Genomic DNA, 25,941 nt, shown 5'->3' on the forward strand with positions numbered 1-25,941 from the left:
ATCTGGGAAAGAATGTGGTTTCAGGTGAGGTTTAACTTCAGCCTCATCCTATAAGGAACTCTGAAGGGTGACTTGAACTGAGACACATTTGTCCCTCTAAGGGGCAAGAAGAAGTGGGGCTTTTCCCCTTTCCTAGTGAGTCATTGGTCACAGAATGCAGGGGAGAGGTGGGCTGGGGTGGGGCAGTTGGGTGTAACTTCCAGGTAGCTCTGGGTAGCGGGGGATGGACGACCCAAGGGCAATCCACACAGGTGCGAACCGTTAGCTGGAGCACCCACAGCAACCGGGGATCTGGGCGGGACACCAGTAGTATTTTTCTACACAGACTCTGCCATACCAAGTGGCCTGTTGCTTAGAATTTGTTTTCTCTATTGATCACATAGGTTTTTGTTTGTTTTTATTTTATCTGAGAAGATTTTAGAATCAGCCTGCTGAAGAGAGAAACAAAGGTTTGATCGATGTGACACATGATGCTCATTGTTCACCTAATGTCTGGTCTCTTCTTCTTTCTTCCAATGAATGCGCCCCTGCTTTTGTTTGCAGCAACAACATGCCCAATTTTAAAATGTTCAGCTTCCCCTCAGACTCCATTGCAGTTTGGAACCTCTATTTAACAGAATTTTGACGTGTATGGGCAGGACTTTCAGAGAAGCTTGTTATAGAGACCAGAAGTAGCTGGCATGCACTTTTTGTGCGTTGTCATTTTCCTTCTAACTGCCTGGAATGCATATTGAAGATGGAGGTGATGCAGCCACATCGTAACCATGAGGCAATGAACACAAAGACAAAGGTTCCATTCTAAAGAAGCCTGAAGAAAGAGAGAGAGAGGGAGTCTGGGTCCCTGGTGGCACTGTGGAACCACCCTACCAACTCTCGAGTGTGTCTGCTGAACTGGTTGTGTAAGAACAATAAAGAACCCCAGCTGACAGAAAACTCTAGCCAGGTTTTTATTCCATGTGGCTATAGCTGAATATAAATTCTGATACAAACCTCAAAACACTCGTTCTGTGGGGTATACCATGGAAAAAGTCCCTTTAGATAAATTGAGAAGTGCTAGTTTAGACGTCGTAAAACTAGGGTGTTTTCTGTTTTTGTTTTTTCTCTGAGCACTGTGGCTCTCTGGGGGGAAAGTAGGGGAGATGGAAAAGGGCTGCTTAAATTTCTTTACCCACAGAACTTTCTTTTTCCCTAGGACAACCATTGTGAGAACCTAGTATTCTATCAAAGGCAGTTTGGGAAATGCTATAATAGATGACCTCTTGAGATTTCTTTCCTCCTGAACATTTCACCATTCCCCAGCTAGAAGAAACCAAGCAGATAGCCAGGTCTATAAGCAGCCCTGGCACGTGACTTTAATGAGACATGAATGAGAGCCAAAGGACCGAGTCCTGTGAGGTTGGTCAGGGAACAGCAATGAACTAGGTAAATTAAGAAACTCAGGGAGGTGCCAAGTCCCCTGAAATTTTGGAGTGCTCACTCCCCCATTTCCTTTCTGCTAAGCCATGAGTCTGGCAGAGGCTGTGTCCCTCTGGGTCCACAGCTCCTGCAAAGTGGTCCCTCCTGCACAGCTCCAGCAGGCAGAGCTCTGACGACACCACTCCTTGCTCTCACACCTTCAGGTAGAGGAGCGCTAACAGCTTCCTGGTGCTGCTCCTTCCTGAGTGCGTCAACATCTCTCTACTCCCTCTTCTGTAAATAGCCTTCTCATTAAACTCTTATCCATCAAACTCTTTTGGGAGTGCCAACTGCTTCCTGCCTGGAGCCTGACTGACAGAGACAACAATACACATTCTTAGAGCAACCATGCTCCCAGGATTTACTCAAACAAATCCCAGTTTCATGAGATTGTTGTCTTTTAATTAAGGTGAATTCTATGATATATAAATAAGCAGGATGCAGGAAGGAAAGCTACCCCCACCTTTACTCCCCAGTGCAAGCACCATGCCAACCCGATAAGGGGTTGCCAACCCGATAAAGGCCACATAACAAGGACAAGGGCCCTCAGGGCCAGCACAGTGTATGTCACTTGAATTGGGCTCAGACCAGGTTTTGTTTTTTTGAGACGGAGTCTCGCTCTGTCGCCCAGGCTGGAGTGCAGTGGCCAGATCTGAGCTCACTGCAAGCTCTGCCTCCCAGGTTCACGCCATTCTCCTGCCTCAGCCTCCCGAGTAGCTGGGACTACAGGCGCCCACCACCACGCCCGGCTAGTTTTTTGTATTTTTTTTAGTAGAGACGGGGTTTCACCATGTTAGCCAGGATGGTCTCAATCTCCTGACCTCGTGATCCGCCCGTCTTGGCCTCCCAAAGTGCTGGGATTACAGGCTTGAGCCACCGCACCCGGCCAGCCCAGACCAGGTTTTAAGGGAAGGAAGCTATCATAAAGAGTAAGGGACATGAAAGAGCTGAATCGACTGCATTTCAATAAGACACCAGAGAAGAAGTCAGCATGGCTTCATTGTCAACTAAAAGAAAGTGAAGCAACTCCCAGTGGTGGGTACTTTCCCACCTTAGGCTGGGGTGTTCGCAAAAGGAACACAGCAACCAACGGCTGTATATGAATGAAAATCAGAAGGGAAGGAGGACTTCGTGGAGACAAGGCAGTGACTGTGGAGAGAGGAAGATTCTACACCCTGTGGCAATGAGAAGCACTTGAGATTATCTGGTCCCATGTCCTTATCAGAAGGACAGCCTGTGGTCACTTTCTGGCACTTGCAAGAAATCCCAGTAGCTCTCAAGGAAGGGATGGGAGAAAGAAGGCTCCAGCAATTTGCTGTGTGGGAATGAGCCAGAGTGTTGCTGTTTGGTTTCTATTAGGTTGGTGCAAAAGTAATCACGGTTTTTGCCATTACTTTTGCACTGACGTATATTGCTATGACCCTATTTGGCATCTCCACCAGTATATCAAAAAAAGCAGTGATTACCATGTGCACATGGGATGTAGATGTTTGCGGAAGAGCCTATTTGGAGATGTCACGTCTATTAAAATTTTCCAGATGGACCTGCAGCCATGGAGACAGCTTCCTGTTCACTCTTCCGCATATCTACTTACCAATGGTCAAGGGAGATGAACTAGTAATCTGTGCCTAGCTTTTCAAATTAGCTTTGCTTAAAACCAAAAAATATTTTAGATATCTAAAAAATATAAATAATAATAAAATAGGCCTGGTGCAGTGGCTCATGCCTATAATCCCAGCACTTCGGGAGGCCGAGGTGGGTGGGCCACTTGAGGTCAGGAGTTCGAGACCAGCCTGGCCAACATGGCAAAACCCCATCTCTAGCAAAAATACAAAAATCAGCCAAGCGTCGTTGTGCTGGCCTGTAACCCCAGCTACTCAGGAGGCTGAGGTGAGAGAATCACTTGAACCCAGGATGCGGAGGTTGCCGTGAGAGGAGGTCATGGCATTGCACTCCAGTTTGGGTGACAGAGTGAGACTCTGTCTTGAAAATAAAATAAACATTTGTATACCCACCTTACAGTCTAAGAAATAAAATATTACAGATATAAATGGAGCCCCTACGTGCTTCTCCCCTGATCTGCCTTACTGCCTTTCCTAGAAGGAGCCACTTCTCTGAATTTCATGATTGTTCACAAACATAATTTTATGCTTTCATTATACATATAAATGTTTGTAAATAAAAGAGAGTATTGTTTGACATGATTTTAACTTACTAGCAATGACATCCTTCTGCAACTTGCTTAATATGGTTTCCACTTCATATCGTTTCTGACATTATATGTCACTAGTATCTGTCTTCAACAACGTCTAGCACTTTTTTTTCTGTGTTCTATAGTATTCCACTCTAAGTATGTATGTATCAAATTATGTATCAAATTATTCAACCCATATGGGTTGCTTTGTAGCTCTTTAAAACCATGCTGCAGTGAATATTCCTGAACATGTCTTCTTTTCATATATATTAGACTTTGTCTGGACCTACCTACGAGTGAAATTGCTGGATCTTAGGGTAACTGTATCTTCAGTTTTACTAGATAGTGTCAAATTGCCCTTTGAAGTGTTCCTGTCAGTTTAATTCCATCCTTAGTGAATAGGAGTTATTTTTGGCTCCACATTCAATATGACGAGCATGATTTTTTTTTTTTTTTTTTTTTTTTTTTTTTTTTTTGCCAATCTGATGAGTATAAAACAGAGTCTCCTTGTGATTTTCATTTATGTATTTCCCTGATTCCAAGTAAGGTTAAGAATCTTTTCCTACGTTTATGATTCTATGGCATCATTTTAATGTTAGCATTACATTTACATGCTTTAAGAAACTAAAGGATTTTTTCATTTTAATTCCTTATTGAAAAACTTGCAGAGGACAGAGGGTTGAGGATGGAAGCAGAGAGAAGACTTCCTTTTGCATCCTGGCTATGAGACAGGGATTTTTTTTTTAAATAAGCCATGATATTAGAGATAAATCACATGAAGCAGAAATTCCAGCCATTCCTGGGCAATGTGGGGAATGCATTTTTTAGACCTTGTTGTCATTGTCTAGGAGCAGTTCTGAATGATTTCATCATACCCTTCACCTGCAAGGCACATAGCTATATGGGTAGAGCAGATAGGCTGGAGGAATGATAGGAACCATTTGTCCATCTTCCTACCACAAGAAGCACCATATATTGTCCATATCAACAGATGAAATGGCCCCTCTAATAACTGATACCTGGAAGGAGACTCCACAATGTCCTTCTACTCTCAAATACTCTTTTTTTTTTTCCTTTGAGACAGAGTCTTGCTCTGTTGCCCAGGCTAGAGTGCAGTGGCGTGATGTCCGCTCACTGCAAGCTCTGGCCCCCCAGGTTCATGCCATTCTCCTGCCTCAGCCTCCCCAGTAGCTGGGACTACAGGCACCTGACACCACATCTGGCTATTTTTTTGTATTTTTAGTAGAGACGGGGTTTCACCATGTTTGCCAGGATGGTCTCGATCTCCCGACCTAGTGATCTGCCCGCCTTGGCCTCCCAAAGTGCTGGGATTACTCTCAAATACTCTTAAATGAGAAAGAGGCACCCTAAGGTATCTTTCAAATATCTTTTACATCCTGAGCAAGACGGACTTGTTTAATTTCCATGCACTTTTAGCATCTCCTCTTATAGCAATAATCTTCAGTTCTAGATCCTTCCCCCATGACACTGCTGAATACCTTGAGGACTCATCTATATGTCCCCTATCTCTGGCTCAAGGATGGTGGCAAAATAGATCAACTAGTTTGGAAATGCTTGAGAGTAGGGACCACATGTTATTCAACTTCGAAGTTTCAGGAGGCATTTGATTTATGTTTATTAAGAGAAGGAAATTCTTCCATACTGAATTTTCTCTGAGCTTTAAGAACAGAGCAACGATAGAAATAAACAAGCCAGTCTTGTTCAGGATATAAAAGATACCTTAAAAATACCTTAGGGGCCGGGCACGGTGACTCACTCCTGTAATCCCAGCACTTTGGGAGGCCGAGGCAGGTGGATCATGAGGACAGGAGATGGAGACCATCCTGGCCAACATGGTGAAACCCCGTCTCTACTAAAATACAAAAAATTAGCCGGGTGTGGTGGTGGGTGCCTGTAATCCTAGCTACTCCAGAGGCTGAGGCAGGGAAATCACTTGAACCCAGGAGGCGGAGCTTGCAGTGACCCGAGATCGCACCATTGCACTCCAGCCTGGGCAACAGAGTGATACTCTGTCCAAAAAAAAAGTACCTTAGGATACTTCTTTGCCATGAAACCTTCCCTGACTTCCCCCAACTCAAAATGATCTTTCATCATCCATGTGTTGAAGTAACACCATACAGTATAATACCTAGCTTTCCAATGGAAAGAAAACTATGTGGCAAATAAGAATAAATATTTATAGAGTACATACTCCATTTCAGGCACTGTTCTACATACTTTACATATATTAATTTTATCCTCATTTGGGAGTAGGTATCATTACCATCACCATTTTACAGATGAGGAAACTGAGGCTCGGTTTCCAAGACTACACTCCTAGCAAGTGGTGAAATTTGAATTTAGGTCCCACTAGACTGACTCCCAGGATCTGCACTGGAAATCACTGTGCTATACCAAAACTTCTGCTGGAAACACACAAGCCCTTGGATGCTTCTTGCTGTTGTTCTGGTGAAAATGCAGCTGTGGGCTTAGTAAGAAATTAATTATCCTTTGCATCCTTATCTTGGAAACCCACATCAAATCCTTAAGGCCTTGGAGGAATTTGCTGATTCCTTTCTTATTAATAAAAATTCCCAGTCATAGGGGTTTGCCTCAAATGCAGTCACCTCACTTTAACAGACTGGAGCTCTGGAGGTAGACAGGAATTTTGCTCACCAGAATTCACTCCACAACACCTGACTCAGCACACAGTGTCCCATACCAGGCAGCTTCCCAGATATTTGTTGAATGACCACAAGCATTAACAAATAAGACTTATACAGCACTTTGCAGCATGCCAAGCACTTTTCATATACTTTCCACCATTCAGAATCACTTCAGTCTGGTACCACCAGTATTACTGTCATTTCCATTTCACACATGACTAAAACTGAGGCTCAGAAATGCTCAGAAGCTCATCTAAGGCTGTGCAGCTAATTAGTGGAAGGCTGGAATTCAAACCTAATTCCTGACACCAAGTCCCATGATACCACATCTTTTGTTACTAAAATTAAGTTGATCCCTTTTATTCTTTGTCCTTTGTATGTGTATGTGCGCTTGCATACACACACACACACACACACACACACAGAACTGATCTGTCTGGACCAGTGGAATAGGCATCAGCTCAGAAAAAAGGGAAAGAATCTAAACCAAGCTCTTGTTTATGGACTATGAATGAATGAGTGAGTGGGAGACTGAGTAAATGAATACACACATGGGTAACTGATATATACAGTCAACAAGTATCCCCTGAACGCTAACTGTGTGTCTGCCACCAGACACTGTAAACACTGCAGTGACTCAGGCACAGTCCTAGCCTTCTAGGAGTATCAAATCTGTTGACAGAAGAGTCTCAAAGCAACTGAATCTGAAAATAGAAGCTCACCTTGTCAGAGCCCCATTTGAACAGGAAATGGTGTGGAGAGGGGAAGAAAAAAGCCAGGCTCTGCCAGACTCTTCCCATAAACAGAGGAGGCTGGGGAGGATACCACATCAGGGCAAACTCCTGACAGACTGTGCTCTGAAAGAGTTAAAAATAACCCGCACTGCCCCACTGACCAGGACAGCAATGCCCGCTCAGACTTCCAGAGGGTGAGCATTGTCCCAGGCTGCCCAGGACAGTCTCAGTCTGTGACTATTCCCTCCACTGTCCCATCCAGTTAATGCCCCTTTCACTCTTGAGAGTCCTGGTTTAGAAAGTAAATTATATGGTCGCCTTTGCCTTCCAGGAAATTCATGACTCTCCAGCAGCCCCTGGGCAGGAAAACAATTTGGCTTCCCAAATTGCATATGTCTGCTCCTCTTTACAGGGCTTCTCCTCACAGCCTCCACCCCACAGCCTGCACAGGTTCTAGGGGGACAGCAACCAAGTCTGTGTCTGTGTTTTCTTCCAGTGTTAGCACTGAGGCCAAAGTGAGTCACCATGGGATCCAATATGCATGAGCTTCAGATTGAGGCATCTCTGTTTTATATCCTGACCCTGACAGTTTCTGCTTCTAACATCTTAGGCAAGTCACTCAAGTTTCCTCATCTGAGCCTCAGTCTCCTCATCTGAGAAAAGGGAGTGATACTCCCCATCTCATGGGATTGCTGTGAGGATCTGGTGAAACAGTGTAAGTGAGAACGCCTGGCATAGTGTCTGCTTCTTAGAGGACTGCCTACCCTAGCAGACCTTCTAGAACATGTGAACTCTCAGCTAGAAAGAGCCTGGGAGCTGTGAACATCTCAGGAACCCCTGTCACTGTCAAGGCTCTGCACTATTGAGTTGGAACAGCTTCTTCATCTGTCAAGAATATGCAAAACATGGCACAACTCCTTTATAAAACTTTGGCTATACCTACTAAAGCTGGACTTATGCATTCTGAATGCTCTAGCAATTCTACTCCCAGGAACATACCAAGAGAAATGCATTCACGTGTTCACCTAAAAGTGCACAAATATTCACAGCAAGGCTACTCACAACAACCCCAGACTGGAAACCACCCAAATGCCCATCAACAGAAAAATGGAAAAAGTGTGTTATATTCACATAATAGACTACTACGCAACAATAAGAATGAATGATCTACAGAACGACAAAATGCTGAGCGAATGAAGCCAGACACAAATAAACACCTACTGTATGATTCCATCTATATGAGGTGCAAGAAAAGGCAAAACTAATCTATGGTGCTAGAAGTCAGGATCATGGAAGGGTAGTAACCAGAGAGGGGCACGAGGGGGCTTCTTGGGCAGGGCTGGGGTGGTGGATGTTCAACTTATGGAAATATATTGAACTACATCCTCAAAAATTGTGTATTTTTTCTGATTTATGTTGAGCTTCAATAAAAAGTTAAGATAAAATAAAAATTTTTTAATGGAGAGTATATTTCTTTCTTTGGTAGAGAGTTGAGTGGACTAGGTAGGCAGTAGACACTTAGCAAAAGGCATTGGGATGCATTATTTAATAAATTTTGTTGAGCCCTAAGTCTTTGCCAGACACTATGCAGGATGCTGGGGAAGCAGCTAATGAGATGTGGTCTCTGTTCTCCACTATCCTCACCACCACCACCACGATCATCATCATCATCTTCATCCTCACTAACATTTCTTAGTATTTACTATGTGCCAGATTTTCTTTTTTCTTTGTTTTTAGCCAAGTAATGTATTAACTTTACCTCCAAAAAAATCGCTTTGCAGATGAGGAAACTAAGGCACAGAGAGATTAAGTAACTTGTGCAAGGTCACACAGCTAGCAAAAAGTGGAGCCAGAATCAGAATCCAGGCCATCTGAATCCAGGGCCTATCCTCTGAAAAACAGCCTTTTGCTGCTTTTAACAGTTGAGAAACCTGGTCTGTTTATCAGCTGTCAGCCTCAGCTTCCATTTAGGCAGCCACAGACATCAATAACATTACCTCTGTTCAGGGCAGCGAGGATGGTGACTTATTGACTTTGTGTCTTGGAAGGGCCGAGCAGTTCCTAACTCTGTCTATGGGCAGCTGCTAGTGCAATGCTTCCTGGTGGGGAACAGTCTGATTAATACACTGACAGAGATTACAAAAGAAATAGAGAGTTATAATGGCTTGATCCTTCTGCAGCCCAAAGTCCACAGAAACTCTGAATTTGTTTCAAAATAACTTCAAAGCTGCCTCTGGCACTGTGAAAATATTGACGTACCTCCCCACTGACCTGGAATCACTTTCTCCCCTCCCTGCCCTGGTCAAGGGAACTTGGAGGCAGGGGGCTGTAGTGTCTGGGAGGAAACAAGGAAGGGAGTGTTGACACTGACCCCCCGGGAATGTGGTCAGACATGAGCTGTGAGTCTGGATCCCAGAGTCTGGCGGATCAAGCATTCATCACACAGGCAAGCTTTGCTTTGGCATTCAGGATGGACAACGGGTGTACATAACCTGAAAGGCGGAATGTTCAAAGCACAGCACCAAAGACGGCCTGTGCTCGGGACAAAGGAGCAAGAAACAAACACCCACCAGGAGGAATCAGATTTGGCAGACAGTCATGCAGGCATGACATGAATAAGCACACAGGCAGGATGGTGGCTCCCAGTGGGCCGGCAGGGTCCCTTGGGACCACCCCATTCATACTGCAGAAGCACAGGTGAGGTAGAGAGGAATTCCCAAAGGTCAACTTGTCCAGCCCTTTGTCTCCAGGCAGTTCGGCAACAAGGCCATGTCACTGTGCTTCCACCCAGATACATCCACACCCCTCAGATTAGCACGGGGTTGGGGAACAAAAGCAAATTTGCCAATAAAAGTCAAGACAGTCATTCAGTCTGCCCAGTTTTGACACAACTCTATTTGTAGAGAAATCAGTTGAGGGTCACCTAAAAAGCATACAAAGCACGGGGTGGGGGGGGGGGGGAAGGTACTTTTTCATATCCTGACATAGCTACCAACAATTACCTAGAAAAAATGGACTCCTCTAAAACAATTTCATATAAAATTGCTAAAACCTGTAGCATTTTTCCAGGTGCTATGCCAGGGACTTAACATGCATCTTTCCCATTTAATTGTCTCAACAACCCCATAAGGAAGGAAATGTTATTATCTCCATTTGACAGATAAGAAAACTGAAGCCCAGACAAGGCTCATAACTTGTTGGGCAAGTTATTAAATGGCAAAGTAGGTAGGGTTTCTTCTTGGGAGGCAGACTCTGGGATGGAGTACAGTGGGCAGCAGGCTTGTTAGGAAGGACTCCTGGAGTCAAGTCCTTCGGGCAGGAGGGCAGGTTAGAGGCAGCACTGGGCAGAGGGAGAAATGGAGCTGTGATGTAGCCTCAGCTAAGGCCTCCGCCAAACCCCAGGGACCCCTGAAGCTGGCACAACCTTTAGAATTGTCCCACATTGCGGTAGAGGGGCCAGGAAGTCACAGCTCCCCACCATCATTGGTTTCAGAGTGACCCAGGAGAGGAGCATGCACAGGAGTGCCTGACACAGCAAGTCTCTTTAGCCGGGGCTGTTCCAAGAAGGCTAACCATGTCCAGCACTCCCTGCAGCTGGGGACTCAGTCCTCAAAGGGGTCAGGAAGCACAGCCCAGTGTCCAGTACACAGGGATGTGGACCTAGCCAGGCAATTTGAGAGCGGGGCCCGCATGCTTGGCCATTATACTACGCTGCCTGATTTGCTCCATCAAAACTGTTCTCCAATCTCATTGATCAGCCTGCTATGTTTCCTGCATATTCAGTAATTAAGGAGCTCCAAGGAGGCAAGCCTACCTCTGATGAGCAAGGAGGGCAGCCACAGGGGCCTGATGCTTAAGAGCAACCCCAGGCCTAGGAGACACAAGGAGGCCTTGCACACCAGGCAATCGCGCCCCAGGGTGGTCAGCAGGCTGTGTGCATCCATCACGCAGCCTGAGAGCCAAAGCAAAGCTTGCCTGGGTGATGGATGATGCTTGATCTGGCAGCTCAGGGACTCAAACTGGTGATCATCCAGAATGAAACCACATGTAATAGCTGACTGATGACAAAGTGAACACCTCACCAGGAACAATGTGATGCCAAATATGTAAAGCTGTGTGAGCCTAGGCATAAAGAAGTCAGAAAAAATAAAAATGAGTTACCTCCAGTGTAGGGATGACCTTGACATATGGTCAAGGGAAAGAAAAGTATGCTACAGAATAATGTGTACTATAAGATTCCCTTACAGTGAAAAATACTCAGGCAAGACACCTCCATCGTGTATACACCAGTAGGTATTTGTACAGACAAATGACAAGTTACGGCAGGATATATTACTAGGCTATTAACATGAATTACCAGGGTGTAGAGGAGGGTGAATACATTTCTACTTGTCTTTATGTATCTTTGCATGATATTAATTCACTTGCTTAAGCAAGAAAGAATTACCTTCATAATATGGAAAAATCAAATCAAGAATTTATTTTTTAAAATGACCTGCCTAGTGTCATGTGCATAGTGGAGCATATAGATAAATAGTATTTCATTTCCTCTTCTCCTGCCCCTCTTAGGAGGCAGCTCCCAATCGTTCATTTGGGGATGATCAAAAGAAATATTTAACTCAAGGTGAAGAGTTTTCTGTGCCCTCCCCTTCACCATCAGAATATAACTTCATTTTTACATTATTCCACACACACTATATATCTGCCACCAAAATAAATCTGCCGCTCAAGTCTATAAAAATTATGCAACACGGTCTGTAGTCAAACAGAAAAACTGTGCATTATTTGCTATTATTTGTGGCCATATTTCTATTACGGTGCTAACGAAAGAGCCAAATCCTAATTCTCTTGGCACATACCAAACCAGCTCCCAATTATCTTGGCACATATCCATGAAAAGCCCAAAGAAGCCAAAACCTGACTTTTCACCACATCTGCTGACAAGAAATCAAAGAGTTGGTTTTAAGTTTCTTCCATCTTTCCCTATCCCTGGCTACCCGCTAGAAGTGTTCTGGAGGGCAGGAGCCACCAAAGAGTGGGGAGATGAGGACACAAAGCATCCACATAATGTATAAACTGGGTAGCTCCTGTGCCTCTGGTTATGGAGATTAGCTCTTGCAAGCCCATCACACCTGGGCAAGTCCTACTCATTCATCAAACTCAGACATGATTGCCTTGGATTAAAGGGCTGATTGACATGGTTTGGCTTCCAGACATTGATTCTACAATGCAATTTGCTTTTATGAGCTGCAAACACGTAGAAAGCATGAAGGAGACTTGGTCCTTCCTCGATGGTAATGCAATGTGTTCATTGTGATGACAGAGTTGTGTGCCAGGTTCATAGGAATAAGGAGGAAAAGGGGGTTGGAATGAGCCTTGCAGTGGGAATTTGAGGGAAAAAAGGGACACCTGAGCAGGCCTTGGTCGCTGAGTAGATCAAGAAGACTAGGACTGAGGCAAGGACTTCCAGGTAAAAAGAACTATGTATACAGGTGCACTGTTCTTGAGACTAGATTTGATGCAATAAAACTTAAGTTAACCCTTGAGGACTGATGGGGATTGCTGGTTGACACAGCAATTGGTCATACAAAAGCACCTCACTCATACCTCCTGCGGCCTGATCTGTGTTGTCTTAAAAGGACACCTTTTATCTCAGAAACCTCACATTAGTCTTTCTTCACACAAGCTTACTGACTGCTTATTTTTTCCTACCTCGTCCCTTGATCTACCTTGTGATATTGGATTTAGATTTTGACTTTTGTCTAGTTAGTCCTCTATGTGGCTGACTGCTAGTAACTACAGCAACCACCATAGCTACAGCTAAAGTTACTCTCAGCCAGGGGCTGACAACCCTCACAGTCATCCTATGAGGGAGGTATCATTTTATTATCATCCCCACTTTTCAGATGAGAAAACTGAGAATCAGAGAGGTGAAATACTTTGCAAGCTCTTTTAACAGGTAAGTGTTCCAGGAATCATACATAGGTTGATCTGATTCTAGAACCCATATTCTTAATGATCATGCAGTAATGACCTTCCCTAAGCTACTATACTTGCTCTGTTCATGTCTGGGGTCCAGAGCAGGAGCCAGCAAACCTTTTCTGTAAAATGCTAGATGGTAAATGTTTTCAGCTTTGTAGGCCATACAGTCTCTGTCACATCTACTCGACTCTGCCATTGCAGCATGAAAGCAGCCATAGGCAAAGCACAAATGAATAGACATGGCTATGTTCCAATAAAACTTTATAAAAAACAAGCTGACAAGCTGGATTTCACTGTTGAAATTGACAACTTCTAATCTCCGGTATTTTGTTCATTTTTTCATCTACTCAATGTTTACTGAGCACCTACCTTGTAGCTGGCACTGTCCGAGGCTCCAGGGATACAAGGGGAAGTATACAAAGTCTGCACCCTCAATGGGCTTAAATCCTAGCAAAGTCTTGGCTGTTTCTTTTTCCCATGCCTGGTACCCTGGGTCCTAACTTTGGTGCTTTACACTCTTCTCTTAGACCAGTGATTCTCAACTTAGACTTCAGATCACCTGGGAAGCTTACAGAAATATGGACGCCCAGGTTCCACTCCCAGGGAGTCTAATTAAATTGGTCTGGGGTGGGACCCAAGTATTGATACTTTTACAAGCTCCCCCAAGTGGTTCTAATGTGCAGCCAGGGTTGAGACCCACTGCTTGGGGAACAGTTTGTTTTCTGTTTATTCCGCTTACTTAATGTGTGAAATATGGTAAGTTTTTTTTAAGTCCTCAGAATTTGGGCTGTGAAATGTGGTTAATACCAATCTCATACGATTGTCAATGATGTTTAAATGAGACAATGTACTTGTCAAATGGTACAATGTTATATAAATTTAAAGTACTGCTGTCATTGTCACATCATTATTAGATTTTAATGTTAGGTACTGCCTCAATGATTTCTGTTCTCAATTTTGACCTTGATTCTCAGGACAGTGTGTGAGATTTTTTAAACAAGCTCTATGGAGAGCTCACTAAATAGCCCAAATTCATGGGTGAGTGAGCTGGTGACCTTTCCTTTATTCCAGTCGAGGGTCACATGGGGCTGCCATTTGCTTGGCATGGGGAGCACTGTTCTGTGCCCCACTTTTGTATAAAGGGTCTCCATCTCCAGGCTGAGATAGCTGACCTCTGAGCACAGTTGTTAATCCTTGAATAAGTGGCTTCTTTACTTTGACTTATAGACAAATGTCTGAAGCCATTTACTTTCATGAACTTAAAACTGGAGAGGGGGCATGGCATTAACATTTTACTGAGCAATCTGCTAGCTTCTTCCCACATATCATTCCATTTCATCTTCAGAACAACCCTGTGAAATGAGAATAGTTATTGTTCTCATTTAACAGATAAAGAAGAGTCAGAGAGGTTAGCAAGCTTGTGACCTGGTGGTGCCAGAACTCAAACCTCTGTCTGCTTGATTCTAAAGCTCTTCCTTGGAACCATAGGATGTACTACAAATAAGTCAGCTCCTCTTTGGCCAGGATTGAAAGAGACACCAAACTGCCTAAAGTTCATTTTTTTCCCAGAAAGAAACCCATGACACCTATTAATAACCATAGTCTGTCTGATAAGCCTTGGCCAGTGCTAGCATAATGCGGCACAGGTTCCAAAAACAGGCACTTCCTCCCCCCACAGCATCTTGACTGTGCAGTTTTAGAACCTCATAATGAAACAAAAAACAAACCAAAAAATGTGGAGAGAGCTGGAGAAATAGATGCTGCCAGGAGTGAGGAATTCACTGACCCCCCGCTCTGGGCCATCTCAAGAGAAGTTGGCCACTGGTTGAGCCTCTTAAAAGCTTAAAAGTCATCCCAGGCCATGGTTAAAGAGGGAGCTTGAACAAAACAAAAACAAATGTGATCTTCAAAGTCTTAAATGTCAACTTGAAGGATAACTTAGAAGCTTTGGGATGGGCCAAGAGGACCTGCAGCTGCTCTCTAACATCAGATGCTCCTTTGTTCCTTTGGAGTAGTCACTCCCTTGGATAATGTGTCAATCAGGGTTCAGGGGGCAGCCTCCCGCCTCGTACCCACTGGAGATGTTTGCAATGGCTAAAGCTTTCATTCTTTACAACCCATCAGATTCCCCCATTACTCTGACCTGGGCACCCTTGACAAGAAGTGGCTGCCTAGCCGCATTCTCTGACTTCAGGCTTGTCCTTCAAGACTCAATTGGTCCTTGACCCCCTGCCCCCACCTCCCTACCTTTCACCTCCTCACCATACTTATACAACCTGCTCTTCTGTCCTTCTCCCTCCCTAGAGAGCACAAACACAAGAGTGATTTCTAGGCCAGACATCCAGGATACCTGGTTTCTCCTCCTACCAATCAGGATAATGGACCAGGGATGCTCACGGAAAATCTTCACTGGTCACCTTTTCTAGAGGAAGGAAGTAAGGGTGACCAGAGCCCTAGAAACTCCACCCACTGGCCTTCAATCATGGAAAATATGTAGCTAGATTTGGGGAGAGGTTCTTTCTGAGCAATACTTGCTCCTGATGGCTGAAAAACTGAAAAATAAAAATACAGCCCTCCCTTTATTAAGGGTCTTACAACATTCTGAGCTCTGTTCTTAGTTCTTGTGCATAAATGTTGTTTTCATAACCTGGGAAGGGAAATACTATCCTTATTTTACAGATGAGGAAGCTGAAGCTCAGGAGGAATAAGTCATGTAGCCCAGGTTACTAATTCGTATATAAGTCACAATTCTCTCTCTCCAGGCAGTTGATCAGAAATCTGCACTCTTTTCATTGTGTCAGGCTGCCTCTGAAGTCCAGGGCTGAATGACACAGGATCTTTGACACAGTGTCTCTGGCTGTTGAGATCTAGAGGGTCATCTGCTATCAAAGCCAAGGACATCCTTCAACTTGTTCTTTCTGCCAGCTGTGTTTGCCCTCTGGACCTTTAAGGATGTCTTGGAATACATCCCATCTAATTAATCTAATCTCAAAGATGACCAAAGAGCTGGCCAGAAGATTGAACTGATAGAATGAGCCATGAGCAGGCTTCGATGTCAGGCTAGGCATCCATGGCCTGGGAATTCATCCCAGCCTTGGTGAAATGTCTCCTAGTACAAGCCCAGAAGCATCAGGACTCCACTGATCCCACAGGCAGCACTCCCAGAAACCCCACATATAGAAAGAGTTGAAAGCCCAGTTCTTGCCCCTCACCTCTCCTTGAGGAACCGTATGCTAGAATAAGAGTATTTCTGGGAATCTTGCTCTGAGGGGTCCCTTCTCTCCCTGGGTATTTAGTCTTCTATGTTTAAATAATGGAAATGAATGAGAACATTTAAACTTGCTACTTCCATTGGCTCCTCTAAATCAAGAAGAAAGCCTCATCTTTCATTATCTCTATGCCTTCCCTACTACCTGTACTTACCCTTTATCTTCATTCTTTACACCTGAATCCAAGGCTATTTAGTAATGGGGAGTTTAACCTGTTTTGCATCAAAAACTTTGGAGACAGTTGGGAAAGAAGACTGGGGAGAGAACATGTTCTCACAGCAAGCAGTAGTATTTCAACTTCCCCCATGCTCACCAAAAGCAAAATCATTCACAGGCCTTCCTATTGGACCTGCCTGCACAGCCTCCACCTTCTTGAGCTCCTGACTCTCTAAGTTCTAACGCCCAGGAGAACGTTCTCTCCTCTTTTTGTCCTGATGGGGGCACGAGCATTCCCTCAGCATCCAAGGCGCTGGAGGAAAAGCTCTGAAAACTCAGCTGGGAGTTAGGAGCCAGAGTTTGCAACTACCAGGGAGCAAGACAATAATAGCACAGTTGTTTGCATAAAGGAAGAAATAGGGGTTAGATGGAGTTCCCAGCACAGATGAAGAAATAGACCATTTATCCTCCAATGCCTAAGGCCATGGCCATCACCACAGTCATGTATGTGTAAATACACGCAGGCATGTGCATCTTACGGGGACCAGTCACCCCTGTTTACATGCACCCTTGTTTACATTGCCTATGGGATGACTTCCTCCTTCTTCATTACACTTCAGTTGACGACGTACTCCTGAAGTTAAATGAGTGTTTCTGACATTGCTGCCTGCTCCTTCTCTTATGGAGCTTCCCTGGGGGTCAATTTATATAATTTCTAAAATCCTTCCTGAATCTTAACTTCCTGTGAGTCTGTTTTTACATCCAGATTTCCTCCCTGTCCCTTCATTCTCTCATTTTTTCTAGGACATAGGGAGAATCCCGTAATCTTCCTCCCACCCAAACACTGTAGGTTGGCTCTATTGCAAAATACAAAACCAGAGACCTGGCTAGAGCAAAGCTGAAAATTCAGGCTGTCTGTGGTCACTCGTTCGTGGAACCCAGCTACTAACAGGCAGTGCCTGGCACTGTGCTACTCAGGGCTGATGGATCCATAGGGCCCCACTGCTCCTTTTCTCCCCTACTCTGGGTAGAGCACACTTTCTGCCCTAGGCCCTAGGGAAAATCCATCCCCCGCTTCAGTTGGCTTTGCAAAGAAACTCAGGAAACTGACACCAAACTCAGAAGGGGGAAAACACAAGACTGTGAACTTTTTAAAGATGGGAAGCTGCTTTCATTCCCACGTGGGTATCAAGGAAAACCTATGGGGACTCTTTTCTGGAGAGGTGTGATTTTCCTCTAACCCTCTGAGAAATGTTCCAAATCCACTCCAAAACTGTGGAGAAATGACCAAGGCAGAGAGAGAAGAGTTAAATCAAGCCCAGACCTCAGCAATCTGTGTTCAATTTTGATAAAAATCTCTCTCCCTCTCCCCCACCGCCCCCCTTCCTCCACCCCACAGCTCAGACACGTCTCTTTATGTTAGAAGCTTGCATCTTGTTTGGGGCACCACACGCGGCACTCCCAGAGAACCTGGCACGTACCTCACCGTGGCCATGTGGCAAAAACATCCATTCCACTCCCAAGCTACGGCTGGACACAGGGCCACAGCGTCCTAGCCATCACCACCACCTCCCCCCCTCTTCCTTCTCATCCTCTTCACAAAATTACCTGCCGCCAGACCAAGTCCCTCCTTCCCTGGTTAACTGAGAGTCCCGACGCCTGGTAAGGTCAGGGCATGAGGTTGGTTTGCGACCGCAGGTGCTGAGAACCCCAGAGTCCGGGGACCCCTTTCCTGAGATGCTCCTTCCCCCGCCCAGGGTCCCACTGCCACTGAGAACAAGAACCTCACGGCTGCCCTGCCCGCTGGCCAGAGGCCAGGCCTGCAAGTGGGAGCTGGGGGCTTGTGAAGACTGCAGCCCAGCCAAGTGAAGGTTCAATCCGAACCCGGAAAAGCCACCACCAAAAAGTTGTCAGTTTTGCGGGGGTATCTTCTGTGTTTGTCCACTTGTGACAACCAGGAGTCAGGTTTCAAAGCCTCAGAAAAATTTTTTAAAAAGTTTTCCAAAGACATTTCCTATGTCCAGATGTGCCACTACAGACACACACGCAATCACACCCATTACACAAACACACAACTCACACACACAAACACACACACACACACAGGCCCTGGGAGCCCACTCCGGGTCGGCGGCTCCTGCAAACACTTTGGAGAAACAAAACCGCCAGCCTGCGGAGCCGCTGCCTCCCCAAGCCCCGCGGGACATGCTAAAGAAAGCAGAGCGGAGAGAAGTGTGCGAGCCCAGCGGAGAGGGCTCCCCGTGGCCCCAGCCCCAAGACGGGGAGCGCCAGGGCCGGCCGCACTTACTCCGAGGACCCCAGGGCGCCCGCGCTCCCGCAGCCCGAGGTCCGGCGCCTCCGCCCGCGCTCCGCTCGCTCCTGCGTGCTCCGCGCTATCCCGGAGAAGCCGTGGCTGCCGCCCCTCCAGGCCCGGCCTCGCGCCCGTCCGCCCGCCCCGCTCTGACGTCAGGCGTCTTGGAGCGGGATATTTATGGCAAGGATACTCTGAAATTTCCCTAGGTAGAGTTCTGAATGCAGTTTCTTGGGATTTGTAATTTTCACACTTTCAGACCGAACAGAGGCGGGGGGAGGGCGCCGCCGGCCGGGCGAGGCGCACAATGAGGGTAGCTGTTCCCCACTTTGGCAGGGAGCCTTCGCAGGGCCCCCTCTGTTTTGGAAACATGGAAGGGTCAAGCAGGCAAAAGTGCCACCTGGGCAGTGGGTTTCTCCCCCGCTCCTCCTCTGGGCCACGGGCAAAAGGCCTGGTCTGAGGCCGGCTCGGAGGTGGAGGTTCCGGTGCCAAGGAATCCCCTGTCCCTCCCCAAAGTGTCCCTGCACTGGACAATGTGTCCCAGAGGGGTGCTGGGCAGGACGGGAGCGAAATCAGGCACAACGGAACAGCTAATTAGGAGCCCTGGTCCACGCCCTAACAACTTTTCCATTTCTTTTTTGGGAGTGTATATATATATTTTTTAAGTTTATTTTTATTAAATTATGTTCCACACTCCCTGCCCCTGTATAGCTTTTCCAACTCAGTGCCAGTCAATTCATCTTACTTCATTGCTTATATGCATAGTTTGAGCAGTTTACAATAGTTCTTATTCATACTTTCAACATTTGCTTTTGTTTTGTTTTGTTTTAATGTGATTGTGGTCTGTCTCCTTGACTGAACTAGAGATTGCTTTGGTCAAGAGCAATTGTCCTCTCTGGGATTGGCAACACCCTCACAGGGAGTATTTGATCTTCTCGGTTTCCTAGTTCCCCCAGCTCCCTCTATAAGCAAATGGTGCCCCCACTGGGTGATGACCTGTATAGAGTTTTCCGGGTGTTCAGTGGTTGTTCTGGGTTAGCAGTTGTCTGTTTCTCCACCTAACCAAAGGGACTTAGGGAAATGGCTTGGTTTCAGGGCCACCCTTCCAGAGAAAAAAAGAGAATGTAATACATGATCTTCCAGAGGGGGGGAAAAAAAAGAGAGAGAGAGAGAGTAATGCATTATCCTTCATGGTTCCCAAAGATTGGAGAATGAAATGAACTTAAAATGATACACGTGAGATGCAAAATACTTATATGGTTAGACAACATAAGTGTTTAGGTATTCATCTTGCCATGAATGGGAGAGGGCACAGACAAAAGCAAATCATCATTAAAACACAACTATAGTGAACTGTCCATTAGCCCAAACCGGTAGAGGCGGGGGCGTGTTTTAACCACAGTTACAGTGCAGCAGGGACTCAAGGACTTGGAATGTGTTTACCTCTTTGGCAGCAGCTGGTTAGAGCTGATTGCCAGAAGGAGCCAAGTCTTGGGGTTGGGCCTCTTGGTAGCAGACAGTCACACTGTTTTGACCCAAGCCACGGAGGGCCCTGCAGCAGGGAGCTGCTGTTTGTTCACTGTGGGATTGCTCTCCCCGGCATCATACCCCACTTTTACCTCCTTCCATCCCCTCTCTCATATCAAGGCTGCACTGGCAAGGTGAGCTCTGTTCTTCAGCAGACCCTGCAAATAAGTTTCCAGAAGCCATTGACAAACCCCTTCTCCCTTGTCTTTCTCAATTAAGAAGCTAGAAATCTACAATATTCGCCATCCCAGACTCCCTAGTAGTTCACGATTGCTATGAGACCCAGTTCTGACTAGTGAGATTGTAATGCAGAAGACAGAGGATGCCTTCCACAAACTCTCTGTAAGAGAAGGTCAGATTCATATAACATTCCCCTTGACATTCCCTAATCCTCCTTCCCCATTTCTTCTCTCCTGGAGCATTTAGATGATGCCTGGAGATGCAGTATCCATCTTGCTACCTTGAGAACAAAAGCTACTCTCTTAAGGGCGGTAGGGCGGGAAGCTAAAAGAAACCAAGGCCCTAGATACCATCCTTAAGTGGCTATACCTTCCTCTGATGTTTTGTTAGGTGAGAAAAATAAACCCCTATGTGTTTAAGTTATTATAATTGAGTTTTCTATTCTTTATAGCTAAATATAATCTTACCAACAATACTTTTATCAATCCGCCTAAATATAATACTGGATAATTACTGAGCATTGGCTTACAGATATGATAATTTTTGCATGATGCCTTGCACTTCAGTGAAATTCTTTTTTAGAGTTTCTTTTTTTGTTGTTTTTGTTTTTCAAGACAGTCTCACTCTGTCACCAGGCTGCAGTGCAGTGACACCATCTCAGCTCACTGCAACCTCCGCCTCCCGGGTTCAAGCGATTATCCTGCCTCAGCCTCCCGAGTAGCTGAGACTACAGGCATGCGCCAACATGCCCAGCTAATATTTGTACTTTTAGTGGAGACAGGCTTTCACTATGTTGGCCAGGATGGTCTTGATCTCTTGATCTGGTGATCTGCCCGCCTCGGCCTCCCAAAGTGCTAGGATTACAGGTGTGAGCAGTGTCTATGAGAACCTGTCTATGAAATTGATACTGGGTAACTTCATTTCAGGCAAAGTGAGAGCAAGGATAAAATTAAAGATGAGATTGGATAAAAGAGAGAGTCAGAGAATTAAAGATAGGGCCAGAGATTGCAGTGAGCTGTGGTCATGCCACTGCACTCCAGCCAGGGTGACAGAGTGAGACCCTGTCTCAAAAACAAACCAGGCTGGGCAAGGTGGCTCACTCCTGTAATCCCAGCACTTTGGAAGGCCGAGGTGGGCACATCACTTGAGGTCAGGAGTTCAAGACCAGCCTAGCCGACATGATGAAACCCCATCTCTACTAAAAAATAATAATATTAATACAAAATTAGCCAGGCATGGTAGCACGTGCCTATAATCCCAGCTGCTGAGGAGGCTGAGGCAGGAGAATCACTTGAGCCCAGGAGGCAGACATTGCAGTAAGCCGAGGTCACACCCCTGCACTCCAGCCTGGGTGACAGAGGGAGACTCCATCTCAAATAAATAAATAAAAACACAAAAAAGATAGGGCCAGAGACCCAGAGCTGGCAGGTTGGGGACATGACGAGGACAGAAACAGGGGAAGTGAGGTTGAGTAGCCAGCATTCTAGGTCTGGGAGAAGGGAGTCTCTCCATCCTTGCCCAAGTGTTTTGGAGGCAGTGTGTCTCTCTGTCACCCAGGCTGGAGTGCTGTGGCCTGATGATAGCGTACTACAGCCTCAAACTCCTGAGCTCAAGGGATTTTCCCACCTCAGCCTTCCTAGTAGCTAGGACTACAGGTGCATGCCAATAGGCCTTGCTAATCTTTTTTTTTTTTTTTTTTTTTTTTTTTTTTTTTTTCTTTTTTAGCGATGGAGTCTTGCTGTTTCCCAAACTAATCTCAAATTCCTGGTCTCAAGCAATTCTCGAGAGGCCAAAGCTCTGGGATTACAGGTGTGAGCCATTGCGTCTGGCCCCCAAGCATTCTTAATTAGGTTCTATTGGGATGAGGAGCAAGTGAAATTCATAAAGTATGGGGCTCTCAGTGCTGAGGAGCTGTTTTTGAGGTTGCTGAGCCCTGAAAAGTCCATGAGGTAGTAAGGCTCAAAGATCATCTGATTCACTCCCTATCCCCAGCCCTGTCACTCACAGTGCCCTAATGTAGGAGTCTCTCCTATTCTCAAGATCTCCAAGAAAGGGGTTTCATCCTTCTCCACCTGCATATTCTAGGAATGTTCCTGGAACATACAGTGAGGCCCTCTGTAGCACACTACTCATCTGGAAAATTGTACCTGCTTGATGAGGGATTCTCAAATAGCACATTATGGTTGGCCTGGCTTCCAAAGCTCACTATATGCTTCCAAGGCCCAGCCTATCATGGTGAGAAGCAGGCCTCACAAAAGTCACTTGCTCACTCTGCAGGGGTAGAGCTCCTAGTCTGTTACTACATGGACCACAATAGCACTCAGTAAAGACTTTCTGAAGAATAAATGAAGGTCCTATGAATATGTCATCTAATCAATATGTGACTCTCCACAAATAACATATACCTTTCTCTGATTTACTGTTGTGGACTATAGCAAGTGTTTGAACCAAAGACCGTGGTTAAATCCCCAGCCCTGCCTCTCACTGCTGTGTGACCTCAGCATGGCAGGAAACTTTCTCAAGCTTAGTTTTCGTGATGATTAACTTCATGTGTCAACTTGGCCGTGCCACAGCACCCAGATATTTGATCAAGCGTTATTCTGGATACTTCTGTGAAGGTGGTTTTGGATGAGATTAATATTTAAACTGGTGGACTTCGAGTAAAGCTGATTACCCTCCATAATGTAGGCAGGCCTCATGCAATCAACTGAAATTCTTAATAGAACAAAGACTGACCCCCACACCCCAAGAGGGGACTGTGTCAGCAGACTGCCTCAGGACTCCAGCTGCAATGCTTCCCTGGGTCTCCAGCCTGCTGGTCTACCCTGCAGATTTTAGACTACCAGGCCTCTATAATTACGTAAGCCAATTCTTTAAAATCAGTCTCTCTCTCTCTCAATATTCATACACTAGATCCTGTTGATTGTTTCTCTGCATCTATTAATAGTAGAATCCTAACAAATAGTGTTCTTCAACAACAACATGAGATGAAGATTATTTCACCCTAAAGGATTGTTGTAAAAGTCAAATGAAGCAAAATAAATTGAAAGTCTCTACCTCAATAAGTTCTTCTGAAACTCGGAAGGAAAAGGATGCCTCAAAATTTCAAAGTCTTTTTCATCCCACCACAGATGTGGTCAGTATCAATCTGCTGGCTCTTAGACTCTGTTCATGGAGGTGTCAAACTTTGTTATCAGGTGTGCTGTTAATGCCTAGAAGGCAACTTGTCCTGAACTGGACCCCATTCAGCACAGACACATCACACATCAGGTATTTTGATCATGAGCCTGGTCCTGGGGCCTATCCTGCTTCTGTCACTTCTAGTAAGGGATACAATCTCCATTGTTCAGGACAGGACTCCTGAACTTGTGTTATCTATCTCACTTCCAAGGATACAGCTAAAGAGAGAAAAAGCCCATGGCTACCACAATTTCTTCCTGAAAGTAAGTACTTATCAATAGGACATGAACTGTATGTCCCAACAACTTGAAGATATTTTAGGTCCTCATTGTCATGTGGTAGAAATGACCTCAGAAGATGGCATGAGAAAAACCTGGTTTCTGATTCCAGCTCTGGCTCTTGTAAGTAAGAACATCATTTCACTTCTCTGCAAAATTCAGACTAATAGAAGGATCAATCTCGTGGTACAAGAGTAAGGATTAAATTGCAGAATATTTGTACCTTACAGATGACCACTGTTCTTATATACCTTTTCCTCTTTGCCCTCTTTCCTACCCCTATACCCACTCCCTCCACCCAACACACACAGTTCCTCTGTTAGTTAATTTTAAGAATGTACTCAGCGTTAATGTACAGGTTTCTGGGGTCCAGCTCTCTGCAAACCTCTTTGCCTGAAGTTAAGAAATCTCCCTTGGCTCAGACATGACCACAGCAAATAGGCAGCAATCAGAAAATTGCCCCCATAAAGGCCATCTCTTCCCAAGGAGCAGGACTGCATTTTTGAGAAGCCTTCTCAGGTTGTTCGCAGCAGCTTTGAGGGTCGGCTCTGCTGCCTTTCCTACGTCAAAACCCCAAGTGTTTAACCACAAGACACACAATTCCAGGACATAGTGGCGGCAGCCCTCCACCCCCGCAGAGAGGCAGGCCATGCATATGTCTAATCTGGCATGTGGCTTCCGTCAATGGCCAGCCAGGCAACTCTGACCCACTGCACCACACCTGGCCAAATTGGGAGGGACAGTGAGTAGAGTGCCAAAGTGGGTGGGAAATGGGGTGGGATTCTTTTCTGACCATCCTCCTGCCGGACAATCTGTGATCAGAGCCCAAGGTCCCCAGTCTGCAAAGGCCATTCCCGCTAGTAGCCACCACCACTTTTGTTATTTCTGGAGCCAGGGTACTTGCACTGTCCTGATCACATACAAAACTTCCATTATACCCCGTTTTCAGTAGCTCAAAATCTTTTGAAAAATAAAGCTCAGGGCTAAGTACTCCAGTTAGCTTCAGGGTAAAATTATATTTTGGAATATTTAAAAGAAATAAGTTTCCCCAGGTGATCTATATTGGGGGTGAAGATGGGTCTCACACACACACAGACACATACACATTTTTCTCCATTGAAAAATAGTTCGAGACTGCTTACAATGTTCAGGATGTGTGACTTTGGACTGGCATATAGATGTGTGGGCAACTGAGCAAAGACTCAGGGACATCAGGAGAAGCATGACACATTTCATCATTCAGTGGTTTTGTCTTTTAAAGGAAAATAGCTTAAAAATGGTAAAGTGATGATGTTAAGAATCTGTTCTTAATTACCACTCAGTAACTTGGCAGTCTGTTTTATCCCATTCACTTCTTTCAGAAAGTTCTTAGCAACTCGTCTCTTAAGCTGTGTGTACACAATCACACTCACAGATATAAAGAAAAAGAAAACTCACCCTGGTTGCCCTTGGAAAGAGCACAGGACATTTGCACATTTAATTTGTATACATATTCTTCTGTATGCCAAATATTTATAAGCACAGATTTTCACACACTGGGAGGTTTCATAAGTACCCAATAGGCTTGTCTGACTATTGCACGTCTGTGGTTTGGGACCCCAGTGTGGAGACCTTTCTTACTTTCTTTAAAAGAAGAAGTGAAGAAACCCTCCACCAACACTTTTGCTCATTCAGTCCTGCTAGGTGCCAGGCACTTTCATAAGCCCTGGAGATGCAAGATGAATAAGACAGAGTTCCTCTCTGCAAGGAATTCACAGTCTAGTGGAGGGACTACACCATTAAGCTCTGCCACAATCAAGTTTTAAAAAAAGAAAAAACATAAAAACACATGAAACTTTCAGAATTCCCATGATTAGGGGTAGGTGAAGGATAATAACTTGTCTCCCTTAGGCAAGTTTTCTGGATGAAGAATATACCTTTCCTTTCCACTGGTACCTTCCAGGCTAATATTTCCAAAATATCTCCTACGGAATGCTAATCCTTTGAAATAGTTTTCAAAAAAGGTAGAG

At 45.2% G+C, this 25,941-nt stretch overlaps 1 protein-coding gene across 2 annotated transcripts in view; it reads right to left on the minus strand.

Moving 5' to 3' along the window:
• The window catches only part of DAAM2 (dishevelled associated activator of morphogenesis 2), a 114,264-nt gene extending 95,416 nt beyond the window's left edge, over window positions 1–18,848 (minus strand). Inside the window, exon 1 of one of the 2 annotated variants that reach the window (XM_023212724.1) lies at window positions 18,065–18,211. The gene's annotated coding sequence lies outside the window, so the exon portion shown is untranslated. Of the gene's footprint in view, window positions 1–18,064; window positions 18,212–18,764 lie in introns of those variants that run through there. The other variant, XM_023212723.2, reaches the window with a different exon arrangement.
• Window positions 18,849–25,941: the final 7,093 nt, after the last annotated feature.

The sequence above is a fragment of the Piliocolobus tephrosceles genome, chromosome 5 (assembly GCF_002776525.5).
Source record: "Piliocolobus tephrosceles isolate RC106 chromosome 5, ASM277652v3, whole genome shotgun sequence".
Taxonomy (NCBI): domain Eukaryota; kingdom Metazoa; phylum Chordata; class Mammalia; order Primates; family Cercopithecidae; genus Piliocolobus; species Piliocolobus tephrosceles.